Here is a 7,078-nt window from a genome sequence, read left to right as displayed (position 1 = left end):
CGTCACAGTAGTCATGTGACTCGATGACGCAACAATACTTTATTTTACAGTAGTCTTCCATCTACCAAAAGGTGAAAATATTTATATTATCCTAAATGAATCAGTTATCATAATCTGAAGTGTATGTTAAATAACGCACATTGACATTAAACGGATGAAAACAAAAGCCTATACTATAAAACCGGCGAAAGATAAAGAAAAATCACGTGAGTAAATAAACGTGGATAATTATATTCTCAGGGGATGGTAGTTTCACAGATATATGATAAAACAGCTTTTTAAACACAAATGATTTTTTTTTGTATAAAACCAAAAATTAAACATACTTGGTTGAAATTAATACACACTAAATGTGTAAAATGCCCAACTAGTTTCCACACATCAAGTCGTCATTTTCGTGGAAAACACAATCACAACCACTATGATAACATATTTATAACATAAATGTTATTACGTCATAGATGTATAACCTACACAAAAAGATTTCCGCGTTGTTTTAAGATCTAGTCCCTACTCATTAATTATCAGTAGAAAAATAAACAAAATCAAATCAGTGAATGCGGTGCCCGGCATGGCCAGGTGGTTAGGACACTCGGCTCGCAATCTGAGGGTCGCGGGTTCGAATCCCCGTCACACCAAACATGCTCGCCCTTTCAACCGTGGGGGTGTTATAATGTGACGGTCAATCGTTGGTAAAAGAGTAGCCCAAGATTTGGTGGTGGGTGGTGATGACTAGCTGCCTTCCCTCTAGTCTTACACTGCTAAATTATGGACGGCTAGCGCAGATAGCCCTCGTGTAGTTTTGCGCGAAATTCATAAAAACAAAACAAATCAATGAATGCGTTGTTCACGGCAAGGCTCTTCGGAGCTGGTAAAAATTTAAGTTTGAAAATTATACTAAGTGTATTAGCAAAAGTTAACATTTTCTGTTTTTTTTTTGTGTTTTAAGTTCATATTTGAAGTAAATGTTGAATATTTTACATACTTTTATTTTGTATACACCAGGTGCATCATTTTTGTTGTTTTATGTCATTAAAACATGGTTTCAGAATCTCTTTCTTGTTTTGTTTTTCAGTTTATGACCTGACTTTTAAAACAGAATTTATTTAGGATGGCCTTAAAAGTTTTAAACACTTTGTTGTTACTATAGCTATTTTAATATTCTTTGCATAATCACATCGAAATGTTTATCAGATTGTGTAATCTGTCTCGCCATCCTGGACCTTGTCCCAACTTCGTGAGAAATGTTGGCACATTTGTAAACTGAAGCTGCCAAGTAAACCTATCATACGTTGACTATTTAATGTTTTAAACAAAATTCATATTGCGTTTAGAAGTAAATATTAGAAAAATATTCCTATGACACCAGAAATTTGAGATGGTCCTTTTTTTCTAATGAATTAATTATTGAAGGTAGTAACTACTATTTAAATAATAAGAATTCATTTAATTGACAAAAACGAAAGCAACAGGTACTAAAAATGAACCATAGGAAATAGTAAATAAGATAGACAATTAAATAACCAAAATATCAATGTATTTTTATTTTTAAGGTGTCAAAATTTTAATCTTTACAACTTAATGAATATCATGCACTTTCATAAAACATTCTATACAGAATTCAATGTAAAAAAGTACACTTGTGTGGAAGCCTTATTAACGGCAAAACAATAAAGAACAGAATGTTACAGTAGAAAGTTTATAATTATAACAACAACAAAAAAGGCCTGGCATGGTCAGGTGGTTAGAGAGCTCGACTCGTAATCCGAGGGTCTCAGGTTCGAATCCCGGTCTCATCAAACATGCTCGCCCTTTCAACCATAGGGGCGTTATAATATGACGGTCAATCGTTGGTGAAAAAGTAGCCCAAGAGTTGGTGGTGGGCGGTGATGACTAGCTGCCTTCCCTCTAGTCTTACACTGCTAAATTAGGGACGGCTAGCTAGTATAGCTTTGCGTGAAATTAAAAAATAAACAAAGTAACAACAAAATGTGAAAACTAAATTAGTAAACTTCTGAGAAAGTGATTATACGAATGAGCTAATTTCTATGGGGTTTTGAGCCCGTTTTAACTCACCGTATAGTATCCTTAATTAATTTAGGTATATGAATAAAATACTATGACATTTCGTCGAATGTGCTAATTATCTAAAAATATTGCATGTCTAATCACTTTAGAATAATGAAACAACGTAAAAACAGGTGATAATCACCACCGTTTAATAGTTAGTTTGTGAACCTTCATTTTGAGTATAGGATTACAGCTTATCCTGTACTTTTCATATATATTATCTTCCTGTGTATGTCTTTTTTTAGTGTTTTGTAAAAAAGAAATGTTAAGTAAAAAAAAGTGAAGATCTAAATCACAGCAACTCGCGCCTAGAACTTTCAAAATAAAAATATGCATTGTCGCGCCATCTAGTAGTTTATTGTAAAACGATAATGTATTTTAAATTGATTTGCTCTTCATTTTTATTTTTTCGGAAACGTTTTCTTGTTATTATTGGAAACAAAACTTACATTAATATCAGCGTGGTCAAATCCCAAAAATATATACTTTACACTGTAAGTATACGTAATCTGCAAAATAAAACTTATTTTGTCTTTCAAATTTAAAAGGGCTGTTACGTAAGTATTTCAATAAAACATGATTGATGTACACTGTCTATCTATTCATCTACTGAATTGAGCACATTACCTCCGTTTTTACTGAAACAATAACATCAAAAGCAACAACAAAAACTGAAAATACACATGTATTATAAAGCAGTAAGAGCACTTTTACTCGGCCTTATAAATTATATATTTTAGTTATCATTTTATGAGAGACACCTACTCTAAATTTGGATTTTAGTTTAAGTCTATAATGTTTTCCCTCAAGTTCAGACTTTAATGAGTATTTCTTAAACATTCTTTGAAATTGCCAACTTAATCTAATTTTTACAAAGTGTGTGGAAAATGTATAAACAGGAACGTCGAGAGCCAGCACGGGCCCCGGGGCAAACATCCATGCCGGGCCCCCTTTCACTCTCTCTTTTTAACATTTTCAAGAATTTATTAAAAAGAAGATCCTAAATTAGGACAGCAACGAGCTCATAAACCAGATAAAATCATAGCAGCAGCCGTTTTTACCTCACAGTATAAGCGTAAAAACGTTAATAAAGTAACAACAAATATCTATTAAATCTATAAAGCAACAAATACATATTAATTATTACTCAAATTATTATTTCAGTCGTTCTTCATGTATGAAGCGTCTATATGCAAAGAAAAGCCAAAAACGATGTTTTTTATCATTAAATGAAGAAATAGCCGAAAGATGCTTTGCGGGCTTTACCAGGTTTCATTCGCCCGGGCCCCTGGGCAGTTCCCCCCCCCCCCTGTCGGCGGGCCTGTGTATAAATAAGAATTAATCATACTTAGTTAGGTCACAGATAAACAAGCAACCACAGCAATCGAAATGATGTTCCCAAAACATTAGATTTTCCAGATTGAAACAGCGGATCGTTAATTCTTCAGTAATATATTTTGGAAAAGTGGTGTAATCACGTGCTATAAACTTGGATAAATTTACCTATTTGGAGAGTATGACGTTTATCCAATTCCTTTGGTGTTTGCTATGCCACTGCCTAGCCTGAACCCTGACCATGAGAAAGTCTAGTTTATCTTCTTCTTTTGGCCACTCACTGCCTAAAATACAAATTTTAATTGTCTTATTTATTAAGACACCATGCTTACCAGACATCTTTATCTAATAGTAAATGTTTTAAAGATATGCCTTTGACCAAAATGCAGCCCCCCAATGACTCAGCGGCAAGTCTTAAGAGTCACACTGCTAAAAACCAGGTTTCAATACTCGCGGTAAGCACAGAACAAACAGCTCGTTGTGTAGCTTTGTGCTTATTAACAAACAAACCAAAATACATTATCAAGAAATAAAAATATCAAATTATTATAAGCTATATTTTTTAATATTGTAATTTAGAATTTAAGTAAAGGGAACTGCGGGTCTCAATTATAATGTTAAGATTAAAAGATTTAATAAAATAGGCCTAGAAAATTCTAAAGATGTGACATCAAGTTTATTTTATTTTTCTACTTTCTAGTATATTCAACTCTAATTATAAATACGAGATGGTTGTTAAATTTGTAAATGTATTTCAAGATAGAGTTGAATCAGCAAGTGTTTTTGTGAAATAGTTTAATATGTCTTTACTATTGTGCTAATTGGTTAGCCATTGTTATTAAAATATATTAACGGTATTTCTCTTTCATTGTATTTTCATTCAGTACCCGAGTATTATATTGCAACCACAATAAAAAAATAATTCATTACTTCATTAATACTGCTCCTGGTGGCTCAGGTTATAACAATAAAAGTTACGGTTCGATCCTTTCTGTGGGAGCCTGGCATAGGCTGGTGGTTAGGGCGCTCGACTCGCAATCTGAGGGTCGCGGATTCGAATCCCTTTTCAGCCGTGGGGGCGTTATAATGTGATGGTCGGTAAAAGAGAAGCTCAAAAGATGACGGTGAGTGGTGTTGACTAGCTGCCTTCCCTCTAGTCTATCACTGCTAAATTAGGGACGGCTAGTGCAGATAGCCCTCGTGTAGCTTTGCGCGAAATTCAAAACAAAACAAAGAAACTTTTCAGCGAGCACAGCGCAAATAGCCCATTGTTTAGTTTGCACTTAAAAAATTATTATTACGATGTAACTGTATGTCAACTAGTGAACACAGTTTAATGTCGTCTGAATGCGTTGGGGGCACAGGTTAGCTCTAAGGTATAGCTCTGGATTTCACAATTGGTAAGTAGGATTTCAAATCGTGCAATACTACAAACATTCCCTGGATTTAAACTGTGTGTACGTTATGAAAGTGACAATCAATACCTTAGTGTAGATGGTAAGGTGCTGCTGACTGATTGCCTTTCCTCTAGTCAGTAGTTCAAAATTATGTATTGTGGCAGATAGCCTTAATAACTGTCACACGAATACAAAATACAAAAACTAGGGGGATTTAAGTTTGTTTGTTTTATAGGTTATTAGGCATACAGCCAAAAAAAGTCTTAATTCTTGACTTTCGTGATCCATCTCGGGAGGGGGGGGGCGAAATTCGCACATAATGTGGACGAAGTATGTCTTTGAAAGAATTCGGCCGATTCCACTTTCAAATGTTGCACATGAATTAAAATATGACCATTTCTATTTTAAACGACTTCAGCAGACAGCTTATCATAGGTTAGTTTAGGGCTATACAGTTTAATGTCGTCTGAATGGGTTGGGGGCACAGGTTAGCTCTATGGTATAGCTCTGGATTTCACAATTGGTAAGTAGGAGTTAAGTACTTTGTTACCAGTGTTCGTTTCGGTGTCGATAACTTCATCACATTTTTCTGTGAAATTCCTTGCAAGTTCAGACTGATGCCCGGTCAAGTCTTGTCACCTGTGTTTACTTCTTGAGCGTATCTGCTATATATAGTTTGACGACTATGTTGTCATTGCAGAATTTTGTTACGCTGTTTCTAATTGGTAAAAAAAAGTGTAACACGCCTAAAGCCTTTGATATATCCCATCTGATTGGTAACAATAGCCATATACATTAAACCAATAGATAGTTTGTTACCTGTGTTTGTTCTAATGTTCGCTCTTCAGACTACATAGAGAGGGGGTCTTGGCTCAACAACGGTAAATGACAGGAGGGGGGGGGGGTAAGTTGCCTTTGCTTATTCTGAGTGAGGTTTGAATTGTATTATCTCTGTTGATGAACAGACAATTATCAATTCTGCCCCCATCTCTTTCCCTACGGTGAAGTATAACATCCTCTTCATGCGCTACTGTTATAACAATTATGATGAGTAATTTTCCAACAAATCATTTCATTGTTAGTCTTTGTTATGAAAAATATATATACAAACCTTTTCGGCTTCTCGTTAATTCATCCGTGACATTCATCAGGTAAAGATCAGTTCATTACCAGTGTTATCCACAAAGGGGCGGGACCCCTAAACATTCTCGACCCACCCAAAGGCTTTCTGAGTATTTTTCGAGTGAAATTGTTAGTTGTGTATTTGTCACGCCGACAAATTACATATATCTGGAGAAGAACATGACTACTTTTTGATTGGTATCTTTGGTCAACCCCTGTACTTGAAGGAAGCAGCACGGGCCTCTTAGCAACAGGCTCAATGTCAAGGGTTATTCTCGGCAACTCAGCATCTGGAACAAAATGAAATAATTCATCTTTGAAAACCTTATGTGAAATCCAACCATGAAAAAGCATTTTGACTGCAATACATTATAATTTCTGCCTGTAAACTTATGTACTGCAGTACTTTGAATAAAATTGCAATTAATTTCCAGAAAATAGTTAGGATATGAAGGGCTAAATGAGCCCCTGTACCAAGAGACTGAAAGGCCTTGTTCATTTTCAAATCAACTACCATTACTCCTGTAAAGCTTGCTGTAGAGCAGCACTTCATGAACGAGGCCTGGACTACACAACAGGGTAAGGTCACCTCCGTACTTTAATCTTGGCGGGCAGACTAGACTAGGCCTGTAAACTTACAGATGAAATATGTTACCAAATATAACGTTAAATTTACCTCTTTAACCAATTTAAATATACCTTCTATTTCTTCATTTCTCCTTTGAAGCAAGTACACGCGTCTGTTTTGAAATAGCATAGGCTTAATGTTTGATTCCCCAGTGTTCGTTTCGGTGTCGACAACTTCATCACATTTTTCTGTGAAATTCCTTGCAAGTTCAGACTAATGCCCGGTTAAGTCTTTTCACCTGTGTTTACTTCTTAAGAATTTTCATTATGTTTGTTCTTCAAAAGGTTTGATTTCACTTGGAATTCTCCGACTATGAGTAAAACATTTCATTTTACGCTAATCGTGAATATCAGTGTTTACAAAGCTTTGTTGTCATTGCAGAATTTTGTTACGTTGTTTGTGATTGGTAAAAAAAGTGTAATACGCCGAAAGCCTTCTGATTGGTAACAAATGCAATTTTCTAGACCAAAAATATGTCAGATTTTACATTTTTCTCATTAGTGGGTACTTCCCGCACGCGGAATCG

This window comes from Limulus polyphemus, unplaced genomic scaffold (genome assembly GCF_000517525.1).
Source record: "Limulus polyphemus unplaced genomic scaffold, Limulus_polyphemus-2.1.2 Scaffold10, whole genome shotgun sequence".
Classification (NCBI taxonomy): Eukaryota; Metazoa; Arthropoda; class Merostomata; order Xiphosura; family Limulidae; genus Limulus; species Limulus polyphemus.
This window is presented reverse-complemented; position numbering follows the sequence as displayed.